Genomic DNA, 17,000 nt, shown 5'->3' on the forward strand with positions numbered 1-17,000 from the left:
TTCAACGGGGATAAACATATGAAGTGTAAATACTGATATTGAGGAATTTGATTGCAAGATATAGAAGAACTCCCCCTGAAGATGTGCATAGTGAGGAATTTGGTTTTGAAGCAATGCACACTTGAAGAGTTGAATCATGGAGATCTCCCCCTATATCTTGTAATTCATACACTCATTTGACATATCACAATGAAGAATTTGAAATGCATGATGAAATATGGTGACTGATGTAATTCAGCATGCGTGCATTAGCATATGTGAGGAATAAGCATGCAAAAAAACATATCAAAAGTATCAGAGCACCATCGGGTTTAAGTTTACAACTCGATCCAATAAAGTCTCAGAAGAACGAGAGTTGTAACTTAACAAAAAATGCCCATATAGAAAGACCCGCTTGAAGACTAACTCAAAATTCTCCCCCTTTGTCATCAAATGACCAAAAGGATTGAATATGAGGACTAACGCCCCTGAAGAATATCAAGTTGATGAAGGAGCGCCAGCGTTGTTGGGGTCGTTTGTTGTAGTAGGGCCTGCCGCAGTGTCGTCCAAGTCTTCATTTTTCATCAGTGTCGCGCGATGAAGAAAATGAGCTGGCCACCAGAGAAGGAACCTTGACCTTCTTGAATTTCTTTGGTGGAGGTGTAGACCAGTCAAAATCTTCCTTGAGACCCATTTTCTTCAAATCTTCTTCACCATACAGATGTGACAGGATGGCCTAGGTGCGACCGAAAACTTGATGGAGGTAGTAATGGTTTTTCTTCACTCCATTGTGTGCAGCGGTCATGTTGTGAAGAAATGAACCAAACTAATGCTTAACCCATTTGTGATTTCGATCCACCTTCTGATGAAGACTAAGCAGAAGTTCACGGTCAGTCATCATGCGCGGAGCAGTGGCTTGACAAGTGGACTTGGGTGCATTGGCAGAGTCATGTGTGGCAGAGTCGTCATTGGTGGAATAAGAAGCAGCTTTGCGAAATTGACCATCCAATGGACGAATGCCTTCATCTATTACAGCTGGTGCCTTGCCCTTTCCATCAACTAAGGAATAGGTCTTCTTAAGGACTTCAATTGGGGGAAAGTAGCTGAGGTGATTCTGAAAATCAGCTTTGTAGTTGAGTGAAGACCTTGTTCTGAGGAATCTCCTAATCCAAGGTGCATAAGGCTTCAGCTCAAACGGAGACAGTGCAACATTTGCCAGAGTCCTCATGAAGAAATCGTGATAATTGACAGGAATGCCATGAACGATGTTGAATACCAGATTCTTCATGATGCCAACAATTTCCTCATTAGATGAGTCGTGGCCTTTGATAGGACTCATTGTCCTCGTAAGAATACGATAGACAGTTCTGGGCACATAAAGCAATTCCTTCACGAGGAAGTTGGTTCTTGGTGCTTGACCTGACTTCAAGGGTTTCATCAGCACTTGCATGTAGTGATTTGTAAGCTCGGGTTCACTGTAGATGCAACGAGCTTCTTCAAGGGGAGGACTGAGTGGTAAGGCACGAAGCAATTCAGAAGCTGGTGCAGTGTAGTGAGTGTTTTTAGACATCCAGTCTAGCACCCATGAATTCACATCTTCAGAATCTCCTATGATGTGCAGCGTTGCATAAAATTGAAGAATCAGTTCTTCATTCCAATCGTAGATGTCAGAGCAAAAGTTTAGCAGTCCAGCGTCGTGAAGAACACTAAGGACTGGTGCGAAGCATGGCAGAGATTCCATATCCACGTGAGAAATGTGCTCATGGTAGAAGATTTTCTCTTTGTTGAACAGCACCGAGGAATAGAAATTGGCTTGACTAGCAGTCCAGAAATGCCTCTTCCTAATGCGAGCAAAGTTATAGGGGTTGTAGTCTTCGAAGAATACATGCTCGCCGAAGAAATCATCAGCCTTGAACTTTTGCTTGCGTGAGAATGGATCCTTTGGCTTGGGCAGAGGAGTGTCAGTGAGTTGCATCACGACCTCAGGAATCTCAATCGCAGGTTCTTCAGGCTGAGAAATTTCTGGTTCCTCTTCAGTGGCAGTCTGCGTCTTCAGATGTTCAGCAGCAGCAGTTTCTTCAGCGCTAGTGGCTGGAATTTCCTCATGGACAGATGCAGTGGGATGAGTTTCTTCAGAGCCCATTTGAACAGTTTGTGCGGGGGACTGGGGAATTTGCTGTAGAGGGGTGAAGAGTGGAGAATTGGGGTGCTGACTTTCCCAAAAGTCATCAGTCATCACTGGTGTGGAGCAGCCAACGTCCACATCTTCATCTTCCATTTCTTCAACGCCAGCCTCTTCAACTGTGAACTGAGGAATGGACGAGGAGATGACAGGTGTTGAAGGGATCTCATCCACTTCAATTTCTTCATCCAACTACTCAGATGAAGCAGCAGAAGGGGTTTCTTCATCAGATCCGCTGGGGATCACATATTCTTCATCAAAAGGAACAAGGTCCTTTGATGGCATGGTTGAGATTGGAACAGCATCAATGGGATTAGCAAATGAACTTGTCAAGGGCTTCATCTTCTTCGGAGCTGAGGAATCTAAAGCAGTTGATGCTTTCCTTTTCTTCACTGCAGCACGCTCTGCAGCCTTGGTCTTCTTCACATCTGATGCAGATGGAAGGATTGGAGTTGAAGTGGGCGCAGGAGCAGCTGAGGAATCTGGTTGATTTTCTTCAGGCACAACTGATGCAGTTGCCCTGATTTCTTCATTTTCTTCAGGCTAACCACTAGTGGATGCCCTGGCAATTTCTTCAGCGGCTGGAATGCAGTCATCAGCCCTGGAACTCACATTTTCTTCAGCAGCCTAATTTTCATCAGTGGTGTTGGCATGTTCTTCAGTCGGCTGAGCAGATGCTTCAGCCTGAGGAACTTCCTGTTGCGTTGGGGCTGTAACATTTGAGGTGAAGTTATCTGCAAGTTTCACAAAACGAACCTTGGCTCCAAGCCAATCAGCGCGGTATGCGTCAAAGTCATCACTGAGTTTCTTGATCTCAGTTTGAATAGTGACAAGTTCTTCAGTTGTCATAGAGACAACGTTTTTCTTCAGATAGCGCTCTTTCTTGTACTGCGCTTTCTTGATCTGCCTGGCCTTCTCAAATTTCCACTTTTCTTCTTGAATGAAGTGGGTCAGCATGTGACTTTGTCCAGGAGTTAGCTTGAAATCAGGCATGGGAGTGTTGGGGTCCTTGTGCCAAACATCAATGTATTCGAGGATCAACTTGGGATCCAAAAGCAGTGACACATCTGTTCCCTTGGCTCTAGCGGCCCTGACTTGCCTATCTCTGATGGTTTCTGCAAGTTCATCATCAGCTTCGTCTTCTTCAGACGGCACTTGGAAAGCGACTTGCTTCTTCTGAGGACTTGGTCAAGGACCGCGTCCAGCAGTTGACTTTGTCTTCAGCGGTGAGGGGCCAACTGAGGAACTTGGTGCAGCTGAGGAACTAGTGAGACACCTGAGGCAATGGAGATGCCTGCAGTCCTTTGGCACGAGGCGAGATGCACAGGTGCTGAGGATTTAGTCGGGGCTACCGAAGACTTTGGTGGAGGAGCTGAGGACTTTTGAGGAACAGGAGCAGCATGAGGAATTGGCCGTGAGGGCTTTGAGGATTCTGGCCGTGAGGGCATTGTTGAGGAACTTGGCCTTGAGGGCACTGTGGGTGAAGCACTTGGCTTGCGCACAGGCTTCTTTGACATAGCATTCTTCGGCTTGAGAGCAGAGGCCTCAGCAGAGGCAGCAGCAGCAGCAGAGTCTTCATTGAATTTCCTCACTGCTTCTCTGGCTTGCTTAGCCAACTTGGCTTGGCGCTTGGCCCATTCATCAGGATAGTCCTCACCGCGCTTGAAGCTGGTGGGATCTGCTATTTGGCCAGGTGCCAATGGAGCTCTTGGGCGTGGAGGATTGAGTGCGAAATTCTTCATGTACTTTGGAGTTACATACCTGTACTCCCTCCATTCTCTTGCCCATCTCCTTTCTATCCTCTGTATGCGCACCTTGCGCTGATTTTTGTCCTCTTTTCCAAACTTGGCCTCATCAGGAGTGCAGTAATCTTTGTATATGTCCTCAGGGATTTCAAAGGCAGTCATGACCTCAGGCTTCTTTCCTCCTTTCTATGGCCTTTTACCATCAGCCATTTTCTTCAGTTGAGGAATTTGAACAATCGAAATCTCTGAAGAAGTATGCAACTTTTCTTTGAGGAACACTGTAAATGAGTTAAGTTGATGAGAACCTAGTGATTCAGCAGCTGACATGAGTACCTGTGAACAGAGTATAGGTGCGAGGAATTTGGAGAGGTCATATGCGTTCTCAGAAGGTTTTGTAAAAAGAACAAGTTTGAGGAATTTGACCAGATGAGTCTTGAAGAATTTCACTAAGCCTTCTTTGTCTTAGGTTCCAGAGTTGTATAGATCGAAGATCCACACAATTGAGGAATCTTGAAGAAAAATGATGCTTAGAGAAACAAAACAAGAACAGATGACTTGTGATGAATTTTAGTGTGTGAGGATATGAAGAAAAAACACCTTTGAAGATTTTGTAGATAATCATTTGAATCAATGAGGGCAGTACAAATAACTTTTAATTACCCTGGATGAAGAACATGACGAACAGTGAGGTGGAGAGGTGAAGTTCGTCTGTGTAGATCTTCCACACCCTAACTTGGCGGAAAGAGACGGCTAGGGCGGCGGCAGAGTGAAGATTTCCGCGGTCGGCGTGAGTACGTCGGTGACGAGGTCGAGGCAGTGAAGCTCTTCCTCACCGGCGATGATGAAGTAGCGGCGGCGCTATGGTTTGAGAAGCTCGAGCTGGAGAGAGATCGAGCGGAGTAAAAGAAGTGAGGAAGGGAAGGAGGGGTATTTATAGCCACGGTGAAAAACTGCTCGCCCGAAGAAATTGGACGAACGTGCCCCTGACCCTTCTCATTCGCATGACATGTGTCACCCACGTAGTGAGAAGTGGAGATCGTGTTAGATCGTGGGTGAGTGGTTAAGTATATCGTGGGATGCGGAACGGTTTGAGCGACAAAGCCGAAAATTTAGATAAGATAGGTTTTAAAGTTCCGTTCGCAATTTCTTCAGTTGACAAGGACACAGTGAAGATTTTGAACGAGTTTCAAATAGAATGCACATGAAGAATTTGTGAATAGATTGGATTGAGTATAGCATAGAGGGGAAGGGTCCGATCACATTCACTTAGTAGAAAATCCAACTTGAAGAATTAGCAATAAGTGAATGTTGTAGAGGACATAAACTCACATATATATATATATATAGCCAATGAAGAAAAACGACGGAAACAGTGAAGACAATGCAAAGTTGAAGAATATGAACAATTGAGGAATTTCAACTTTTGGTGGTGGCGTGACCCACCGTATAAGAATTATGATTTCAGACACCACGTACAATTATCATAGGGTTCTGAGAATCAAATTCTTCATTAATTTCTTCACACTAAGAGTGTTATTCTTCATTGATTGAAGAAAAACGTTTCTTCATGTGTTGCACATCTAAGTCATCAATTTTGCATAAGAGTTAGGATGAGTGTCCTTTTCAAAGAACATTCGAAGATTCTAGGATATTTAGCTCACAAAGCAACTTGCTAAATATCTTCTCATCCAAGGGCTTTGTGAAGATATCGGCTAGTTGTTCTTCAGTCTTCACAGGCTCAATAGAAATGTCACCCTTCAACACATGATCATGAAGAAAATGATGACGAATCTGAATGTGCTTTGTCTCTGAGTGCTGAACTGGGTTGTGAGGAATCTTGATGGCACTCTCATTGTCACAGTAGAGAGGCACATTCTTCATGTTGACGCCGTAGTCCTTGAGAGTTTGCTTCATCCATAGCAATTGAGCATAGCAAGAACTAGCGGCAATATACTCAGCTTCAGCAGTAGATAGTGATACGCCGTAGTCCTTGAGAGTCCGAGGAAATGGCATGTACCAGATGTTGACTTGCGGTCCACACGATCACCGGCATAGTCAGAGTCAGAATATCCAATGAGATCAAAAGCCGAGCCCTTGGGGTACCATAATCCAAGTGTTGGTGTGTGAGCTAGATATCGAAGAATATGCTTCACAACCTTATGGTGTGATTCCTTCGGTGTAGCTTGAAATTGGGTACACATGCAAACACTAAGCATTATATATGTCCTAGATGCACATAAGTACAATAAAGAGCCAATCATGGAGCGGTATACCTTATGATCGAAGTCGATGCCATTTTCATCAGTGCATAGATGGCCATTTGTGGGCATAGGAATTTTGACGCCTTTGCAATCTTGCATGCCGAATTTCCTCAGTACATCCTTGAGGTATTTCTCCTGAGATATGAATATGACATTGCATTGTTAACGAATTTGAAGACCTAAGAAGAATTTCAACTCTCCCATCATAGAAATTTGATATTCTTCACTCATCATATAGGCAAATTCATCACTATAATGTTGGTCAGTACAGCCAAAGATAATATCATCAACATATATTTGGCACACAAACAATTCACCATCATAAGATTTAGTGAAAAGAGTAGGGTCGAGTGAACCGGGTTTGAAGCCTTTCTTCATGAAGAATTCCTTCAAGGTATCATACCACGCCTGTGGGGCCTGCTTGAGGCCATAGAGGGCCTTGTTGAGTCTGAAGACTTTGTCAGGATTCTTTGGATCTTCATAACCTGGGGGTTGAGCAACATATACTTCTTCCTCAAGCTTACCATTGAGGAATGCACTTTTCACATCCATTTGATATAAAGTGATATCATGATGGTTAGCATAAGCAAGTAATATGCGAATAGCCTCAAGTCTAGCAACAGCTGCAAAAGTTTCATCAAAATCAATTCCTTCAACCTGTGTGTAGCCTTGAGCTACGAGTCGTGCCTTATTCCTCACCACAAGGCCATTTTCATCTTGCTTGTTGCGGTAGATCCATTTTGTGCCAATCATATTGTGCTTGCGAGGATTTGGACGTTTGACCAGTTCCCAGACATTGTTGAGCTCGAACTGATGTAGTTCTTCTTGCATGGCCTGAATCCACTTAGGCTCCAGAAATGCTTCATCTACCTTAGTGGGCTCTGTGATAGAGACAAAAGCATAGTGCCCACAAAAGTTAGATAAATGTGAAGCTTTTGAGCGTGTGAGAGGACCTGCCGCTTTGATGCCATTGATGATCTTTTCAACTTGCACTTCTTTTGCAATGTGAGGATGAGCTGGTTGTCGTTGAAGAATTTGATCAGCATTCTCTTCAGCACCATTTCCTTCAGTATTCTCTTCAGGTGCATTAGCTCGACGTTCTTCATGTTCTGGAATGAATTCTTCAGCAGATTCTTCAGTAGGAATGACATCCTCAGTATCCATGAACTTGATTGTTTCCTCAGGTGCTGGTTCATCTATCACAGTAGGTACGTGCTCTCTTTGTGATCCATTAGTTTCATCGAACCGCACATCTACAGTTTCAACAACCTTGTGAAGAACGTTGTTGAAGACTTTGTAGGTGTGCGAGTCCTTTCCGTAACCAAGCATAAAACCTTCATGTGCTTTCGGTGTAAATTTTGAGTTGTGATGAGGATCTCTAATCCAACATTTAGCACCGAAGACTTTGAAATAACTTACATTGGGTTTCTTATCAGTGAGGAGTTCATAGGCAGTCTTCTTGAAGAATTTGTGAAGATATACTATGTTGATGATGTGGCATGCAGTGTCAATTGCCTCAATCCAGAATCGTCGAGGCGTTTTGTATTCATCAAGCATAGTGCGAGCCATCTCAGCAAGAGTCCTGTTCTTGCGCTCCACGACGCCGTTCTGTTGAGGAGTGTAAGGAGCAGATAACCCATGAGTAATACCAAGTTCATCAAGATAGTCCTCGAGACCAGAATTCTTGAACTCAGTGCCATTGTCACTTCTGATGTGCTTGATCTTCACACCAAAGTTGGTTGAAGCCCTCGAGAAAAATCGTTTGAAGACTTCCTGCACTTCATGTTTGTAAGTAACAATGTGTACCCATGTGTATCAAGAGTAATCATCAACAATAACAAAGCCATATTGAGATGCTTCATTTGAAACAGCAGAATAATGATTAGGACCGAAGAGATCCATGTGAAGCAATTCAAATGGACGAGTAGTGGTCATGATAGTCTTCGCTGGATGCTTGGACTTTGTCATCTTTCCAGCTTCACGGGATCCGCATAAGTGATCCTTGAGGAATTTGACATTCTCAATGCCAATGACATGCTTCTTCTTCGTAAGCATGTGCAAATTCCTCATGCCTGCATGTAACGCCCCGAGACCGATGTGCCAGGTGTCGTCCAGTTATTCGCTGTTGTTGCCTTGTCTTTTGCTTGCGTGTTGCATCCTGTCATGTCATCATGTGCATTGCATCATCATGTTTTCAAAACTTGCATCCGTCTGGGTTTCCCAGTTCCTCCCGTTGTCGTTCTGAGCCCAGACACACTCGCACGCGCCCACGGCATGTCCGAAATAGTATTTCATAAGTGGCCGGGAAATGTTCTCGGAATGGGATGAAAGTTGGCATGTGGTCTTATTATAGTGTAGATAGACCGCCTGTCAAGTTTCATCGCATTCGGAGTTCGTTTGATAGCCCAACCGTTAAACTATAGTGGCATTATAGTCGGTCTAACGTCGGACGTTTTCGGTCTCCGGAAACTGTCGCCGGGCCTCCCTCTCTTCTCTTCTCTCAGCTCGAGACCATCTACACAGCTCACTACCTACCGCTAGGTCCAATCTAACCTCTCCCGTCAGCCCGCAGCCCTCCTCGCGCGCGCGTCCGAAAGTTGTCCCGGACCCGACCCGGACAATCGTCACTGTTGGATCCGGATCATCCCCGAACATCTACAAAACGTCTCCATTTTTCTCTTCGGGCTACCTAACCTATTTTTCGCGAACATCCGATTACGATCGGAGGGACGAGGTAGCCCCTAAGCCTATTCCACCTGTTGTATATATTCGCCGGTCCAAACTCTAGTCAAACCCTAATCCCTAGGGCATTTGTCCCTTCACCGCCGCCAGACTAGCCCTCTCCTCGTTTTTCCTCCACCACCAATCGAATCCGGCCCAGATCTAGCCTCCCACCCATCCATCTGTGGCCGCCAGATGGGGATCCGACGACCATCAGCGCGCCCGAGCCTTCTGCAGCGCTCGATCCAGATCGGATCAAGGCCACCTCTCGTGACAAACTCGTCGATCAGGAACGGGAGAGGATCTCCCGATCGTGTCCCTCATCGACGCCGGCAACCACCTCTATCAGGACCCCTCTCGCTGCCCTTCTCCTTCCCTTCCTCTTTTCCCATTTTTCTCTCTCTCATTTGGAGCTCTATGTCTCCCACAGGCCACCCAGCGCCGCCGACCTTGAGCTGCCATGGATGGAGGTCGCCAAATCCTGCAACCCTGGAGCGCCGCCGCCCGTTCCCGGCCTCCCGTCGTTGCGCCGTTGTCGCCGGATCAGCATCACTCCCAAGCCCCATGGCGCCGCCTCACCTCTGCCTCCTGTTCCTCTGCATCGAGCGATGTGACTTCGTCCGCGTCGACCTGCTCCGATCCAGCGCCCGTGAGCGTTGACCGCGCCCGTGCCTCCCCAGGCCACCTAGCCGGCCTGCTTCCTACCAGATCCGGCCCAGCACTAGCGCCTGATGACTGCGCCTAGGCCAGCAGCCTCCAGGCCCAGCTTGCCCCTTCGCGGCCTACCTCCCTCCTCCACCGAACGGGCCAAGGCCCAGCGCACACTTCTCACATCAGCCGGCCCAGTTCGCCTCTGCCTCACGTGTCAAGTCGACGGGTGAGCAGCCCAGTTCTTCTCAGATCCAGCCCATAGTTGTTTTTTTCTGTGCGTTGCGAATTTGTCCATTTAATCAGAGCACTGCAGTTTACAGAAAACCCCTTGCACTTCATGCATTTAATAACTCACAATTCGTGCATCGGATAAAAATGAATTATATATGAAAAATTCTTAGAATTATGTGTAGGTTAATTATATGCAACTTTCATCTATGTTTAAAATGTTTAAAATGATGTTTGATTAAATTTGCTCCTATGCCATGCTAAAATGACTTAATTCATAACTAAATAACCGTAGCTCCAAATTTAATAAACTTTATATGTAAATGGGGTAGAATTTTGCCTAGTTTAACATGGTGGCTTCACTTTGCATGCTTAAAAACTCTAAAATTGTGTTTAGGGCAGAACAGTACCAAATCTATAATAAGCTCATGAGGAGTTTCCGGAATTGTTGTTCGTTGCTTCCGGCCTCATTTAAACTTGCCTAGATTAGGTAGTTTCATCATGCTTCACCTCATGCCATTCTAACAACATTGAATATTGTTGGGTACATAAACGAGATCGAACTAAATAACTCGAATGTGGTGTTTCGTCAATATGCAACGGAGTTGCATGTTGAGCTCCACTTAATTTGTAGGATTGTTTGTGCATTTTGCCATGCCATGCTTCATTAAACCGGACATGCATCATACTTGGTTGTGCATCATGCCATATTTATGTGGTGGTTGTTTACCATGATTGTTTGCTTCTTTCCGGTGTTGCTTCTTCGGGTTGGTTCCGATAACGGCATGTTGTGAGGATTCGTTCGTCTACGTCCGTTTGTCTTCCTCATGGACTCGTTCTTCTTCCTTGCGGGATTTTAGGCAAGATGATCATACCCTCGAAATCACTTCTATCTTTGCTTGCTAGATGCTCGCTCTTTTGCCATGCCTATGCTGCAATACCTACCACTTGCTTATCATGCCTCCCATTTTGTGAACCAAGCCTCTAACCCACCTTGTCCTAGCAAACCGTTGTTTGGCTATGTTACCGCTTTGCTCAGCCCCTCTTATAGCGTTGTTAGTTGCAGGTGAAGATTGAAGTTTGTTCCTTGTTGGAACATGGAGATGTTGTTCCTTGTTGGAACATGTTTACTTGTTGGAATATCACAATATATCGTATTTAATTAATGCATCTATATACTTGGTAAAGGGTGGAAGGCTCAGCCTTATGCCTGGTGTTTTGTTCCACTCTTGCCGCCCTAGTTTTCGTCATATCGGTGTTATGTTCCCGGATTTTGCGTTCCTTATGCGGTTGGGTTATAATGGGAACCCCTTGACAGTTTGCTTTGAATAAAACTCCTCCAGCAAGGCCCAACATTGGTTTTACCATTTGCCACCTAGCCTTTTTTCCCTTGGGTTAGGCCAGCCCAAGGGTCATCTTTATTAAACCCCCGGGCCAGTGCTCCTCTGAGTGTTGGTCCAACCCAGAGCACCGTGCAGGGCCATCCCTTGGCAACTTGGGTTACGTCGGCTCCTGTACGCTTAGCTTATCCGGTGTGCCCTGAGAACAAGATATGTGCAGCTCCTATCGGGATTTGTCGGCACAGCAGGTGGTCTTGCTGGACTTGTTTTACCATTGTCGAGGATGTCTTGTAGAACCAGGATACCGAGTCTGATCGGAATGTCTCGGGAGGAGGTCTATTCCTTCGTTGACCGTGAGAGCTTGTCATGGGCTAAGTTGGGACACCCCTGCAGGGTTTTGAACTTTCGAAAGCCGTGCCCGCGGTTATGGGCAGATGGGAATTTGTTAATGTCCGGTTGTAGAAAACCTGAAGTTGACCTTAATTAAAATGCATCAACCACGTGTGTAACCGTGATGGTCTCTTTCCGGCGGAGTCCGGGAAGTGAACACGGTGTTGGAGTTATGCTTGAGGTAGGTTGTTCTAGGATCACTTCTTGATCATAGTTTCTCGATCGTGCTTTGCCTTCTCCACTCGCTCTCTTTTGCGTATGTTAGCCACCATATATGCTAGTCGCTTGCTGCAGCTCCACCTCATACCTTTCAGCTTACCTATGAGCTTAAATAGTCTTGATCCCGAGGGTGTGAGATTGCTGAGTCCCCGTGACTCACAGATACTTCCAAAACCAGCTTGCAGGTGCCGATGAGTCCGTGCAGGTGACGCAACCAAGCTCAAGGAGGAGCTCGATGAAGATCTTGCCCCTTTGTGTTATCTCGTTCTAGTTGATCAGTAGTGGAGCCCAGTTGGGGTCGATCGGGGATCTGTGTAGCATTTGGGGTAGTCTTCTTTTATTTTGGCTCCGTAGTCGGGCCTTGTTTGTAACTGGTTGATGTAATGCTTTATTCATGTAATTGTGTGAAGTGGCGATTGTAAGCCAACTATGTATCTTTTTCCCTTATGTATTACATGGGTTGTGTGAAGATTACCTCACTTGCGACATTGCTTTCAATGCGGTTATGCCTCTAAGTCGTGCTTCGACACATGGGAGATATAGCCGCATCGAGGGCGTTACAAGTTGGTAATTAGAGCCTTCCCCGACCTTAGGAGCCCCCATTGCTTGATCGTTTTTAGCAGCCATTGTTGAGTCTAGAAAAATGTTTTGAGTCATTTAGGAATTATATATCGGAGAGTTTAGGAATTCTTTTTACTCCCCAGTCCCCTCATCGCTTTGGTAAGGCATCCTGACGTAGAGTTTTGACTCTTCTCTTCTCAAATTTTTCACTAAATTTTTTCTTAGGATCACGAGGGTATCTTGGAATCATTTCGATGGTTTTGTGACGAGAACATTGTTTTTGGTGCCTCCTGTCTTTAGGGGTTGTGGCGGTGTCCCGGGGAGTTGAGCTCCGAGGTGTTGTCGTCACAATTTTATCGTTGCAGTTCTGGAATACCTGAGTTTAGTACGCCGACATCGAAAATCTCTTTTATGCAGTTCATTGGTGAGATAACCTCGACGCCACCCAGTACTGGGGCGGGAGTTCGGGGGTATTGCCATAACTTGTATAACGGATGCTTTTCGAAGGTTGAGGTAGATGATTTCCGAAGGTTTCTTGGTTATGTGTTGAAGGATGGATACAGCTGGATGTAGGTTTTGCTAGTTTTGGGTGAGATATTATGCTTCCCATGTATCCCCAACACCTAATTGCATAACTGGAAAGGTTCGGGACTTTCATAAGTGGGAATTCAAGTAGTTCTTAGGATATTTTTCCGACAGATGTATGATATGAAATTGGGGTTCGACGTCTAGTGGTCCGCCTATTCACGGTCGGTTTTATAGTGGTCTCGTTGTGTCTTAAAGAGTCCTTGGCTATGCCGACTCGGGGACGCTTCGTATGTCATGTGCACTACCTTGTACATGATGGTGTTGTACGATTGAGCCCGTGTAGGCCCCACCACGAAAATTTCGGACGAAATCTCTATCATATGTTTGTTCTGGCTTATTCAGCAAGCCAATCCTTTGTTTTGTTTTGAGTTGTGAAATTCGAGTTGCTTCAATGTCAAGTGTTGATTCCATGCCTTTCCCTAAGCGGTGTTCTCATGTGAATACTAATCCTTCATGATAATCGAGTTTGTCATGTCAAGCCTTTTCAACCGGTGTGTCTCTCGCCAAGCGGATCCGTTCATGTTCAACATCCGCAAGATTCAATCTCAGCTTTCTAAATGGTGTTCGTTCATCCATCCTAAGTTGTCTTTGTTGTCCCTCCCTCCCACCCTTGTTTCTTAAGGACTCAGATTCCTTAATCAAGTATCCATGGTATCGATGGAAGTCTCTCCATTCTTTTCTTTCAATGTTTGTGTCCGGTGATTCTCATGAAGATTCTAACGGAGCTTCAAGTTCGTCACCCTTTACTCATTTCTTCTTCTCCGGTGGTTTAAATTCAAGCGTTATTGATCATACCTTTTTCCTCGTTTCAAATACCCTATCATGCCGGTGCTGCTCATATTCATTCACTTCTCGCTGTTCTATTGTTTCGGAGTGCTCAAGATATCTCAGAAGATTCGTGTTTCCACTCTGCTTTCGTAATCATTTCAAGCTCTTTCGAGATTGTTATCTCATTCTAGCCATTTAATTCAACAGGTGCAATCTATCTTTTAAATCATTCAACGGTGTTTCTTTTGAGTGAGCCCTAACCCACAGGTCTTCTCCCAGGATCTTACCTGACTCTTCTCTTTTCCCGGCGTTACTCTCAAATTCTTTTCCAAGTTGGACGTATGAATGAATTTTCATCAGTCAAATGCTTTTCTCCAAGATCTTTCAAATTCTTTTCATCGTTGGCTCAACTTTTCCATTCTTCATTCCGGTGTGCCTCAATAATTCTTGGTGGTGTTACTCGTCGTCATTCTCGGATTTTGAAGACCGAAGAAGAGTTTCTCTTTAATCTTGCTCCATTCTCTTCAAGATTCGTGTTTCTAGCTTGTTGCCATCCTCTCGTAATTGTTTTTGATCGTGAGAATTCTTTTCACCTATCCGGAGCAATTCAAGATTCTTTTCAATTTGTTTCTCCGGAGCCCATCATCTCAGAATTTATTCATTCCAGCTTTCAGCTCTCATACTCCAAATCTTACTGGTGCATCATTCAAGTATTCTCTTATCAGCTCGTGATCGCTTCGTTCTCATGTATCTAAATTCTCTCAAGCTTCTTTATTCATTTGCTAATTCTTCCCGGTGTTGTCCTTATCTTTTCTTCGTTCATTTTAATTCTTATGGTGGTTCGTTCAAGACTTCTCTTCCTCATCAATTTATTCGTTATTTCAATTCTACCGGTGGTTCGTTGAAGACCTTCTCAAGTTTTGATATATCTCTTTTAATCCTTTCTACGAGAATAAGTAGTATGCCAAATCCATTGCTTGTCATCAATTTAATGGGTGAAGGATAAGCATAATGTAATTTTTATTCTTGTTTCATCGAGTATATTCAATTATTTATTACGGAGGCTCATCAAATTCTCGATTTCACTTGATTCATCTTTTCTTTTCCGGAGCTCCAAGTTTCAACTTATCTCGTTGCAGAGCTCTTCCAATCATCGCAAGGTTTCACCTTGTGTTTTCAACTTCTCTTTCTTGCCGTTACCCTTTGTTACCGGAGTTCTTCATGGAGGCTCTACATGATGTTTCATAAAGGATTTAATTCCATCTCGAAGTTTTCATCAAGATTCTTTTCTAAGGAGCTCAAGCATTCTTCATCTTGCAATCCGGAGTGCAATTGTTCCCCTTTATCTTTTGAGATGGTGTTATGTCTTTCTTGACAATGTCCCTTCATGTTTCATGATTCGCAAGTTGTCAACTATGAGATAGTTTAAACCCATCAAGTCCTTCGAGCATGAGCTCTTCTCAATCCATCAACCTCTTCATTGAAGTTATCTTGGATTATATTTCACCTAAAGCTTTCCCTAAGGATTGTTGCTAATTATGGTGCTTATAAATGACCCAACTTCTTCTTTTATCCTCCCGGTGATATAGCTTCTCGTATTCTTGTTGATATCAATCCAATCCATTATTTTCCGTTAGTGGCAGAATTTCACCTCATAGTTTTTGAGATGTCTTCTATAAGTCCATATCAAGCTTATTCTTTTCGTTGTTGGTTTTCCAACAACTCCGGTCTAGTATTTGTTGTAAGTGTGCTCTCTCAAGATCGTGCTCCCCTTCGTTCATTCCATTCCATTCTTACTTTTGTTCCGGAGGCATTGTGATGTTGCTCTCTTCAACCCATCTTCCTGTTTTGTTAGGATCGTGTTCTTTTCTTGGTTTATTCATTTCACCGGAGTGTTGTGCCTTTTTGCTCAAGTTCTTTTCGCCTTATCAAGCCTTGCATCTCCTTTCAACCGGAGTGCTGCCTGAATTTGTTCTTCCTTGTTCCTCTTTTCTAACGGAGTGTTTTCAAGTTCGTTCACCTCCGTTGTATTCTTTTCTCGAATGACTTAACCTTTTCAAGGTTTTTTGGTATCACTCGTTTGTCAAAGGAGCAACTTAGTTTTACCTCTTCTCTTTCTTTTCCGTTTTCCACGGTGCCATTCTAGATCTCGGGACGAGATCCTCTCGTAGTGGTGGAGTGTTGTAACGCCCAGAGACCGATGTGCCAGGTGTCGTCCAGTTATTCGCTGTTGTTGCCTTGTCTTTTGCTTGCGTGTTGCATCTTGTCATGTCATCATGTGCATTGCATCATCATGTTTTCGAAACTTGCATCCGTCTCGGTTTCCCAGTTCCTTCCGTTGTCCGTTCTGAGCCCAGACACACTCGCACGCGCCCACGACATGTCTAAAATAGTATTTTATAAGTGGACGGGAAATGTTCTCGGAATGGGATGAAAGTTGGCGTGTGGTCTTATTATAGTGTAGATAGACCGCCTGTCAAGTTTCAACGCATTCGGAGTTCGTTTGATAGCCCAACCGTTAAACTATAGCGGCATTATAGCCGGTCTAACGTCGGATGTTTTCGGTCTCCGGAAACAGTCGCCGGGCCTCCCTCTCTTCTCTTCTCTCAGCTCGAGACCATCTACACAGCTCACTACCTACCGCCAGGTCCAACCTAACCTCTCCCGTCAGCCCGCAGCCCTCCTCGCGCGCGCGTCCGAAAGTTGTCCCGGACTCGACCCGGACAGTCGTCACCGTTGGATCCGGATCATCCCCGAACATCTACAAAACGTCTTCGTTTTTCTCTTTGGGCTACCTAACCTATTTTTCGCGACCGTCCGATTACGATCGGAGGGACGAGGTAGCCCCTAAGCCTAGTCCACCTGCCGTATAGATTCACCGGTCCAAACTCTAGTCAAACCCTAATCCCTAGGGGATCTGTCCCTTCACCGCCGCCAGACCAGCCCTCTCCTCATTTTTCCTCCACCACCAATCGAATCCGGCCCAGATCCAGCCTCCCACCCATCCATCTGTGGCCGCCCGATGGGGATCCGACGACCATCAGCACGCCCGAGCCTTCTGCAGCACTCGATCCAGATCGGATCGAGGCCACCTCTCGCGACAGACTCGTCGATCAGGAACGGGAGAGGATCTCCCAATCGAGTCCCTCGTCGACGCCGGCAACCACCTCTATCAGGACCCCTCTCGCCGCCCTTCTCCTTCCCTTCCTCTTTTCCCGTTTTTCTCTCTCTCATTTCGAGCTCTCTGTCTCCCAGAGGCCACCCAGCGCCGCCGACCATGAGCTGCCATGGATGGAGGTCGCCAAATCCAGCAACCCTGGAGCGCTGCCACCCGTTCCCGGCCTCCCATCGTTGCGCCGTCATCGTC

The sequence above is a fragment of the Triticum aestivum genome, chromosome 5A (genome assembly GCF_018294505.1).
Source record: "Triticum aestivum cultivar Chinese Spring chromosome 5A, IWGSC CS RefSeq v2.1, whole genome shotgun sequence".
Classification (NCBI taxonomy): Eukaryota; Viridiplantae; Streptophyta; class Magnoliopsida; order Poales; family Poaceae; genus Triticum; species Triticum aestivum.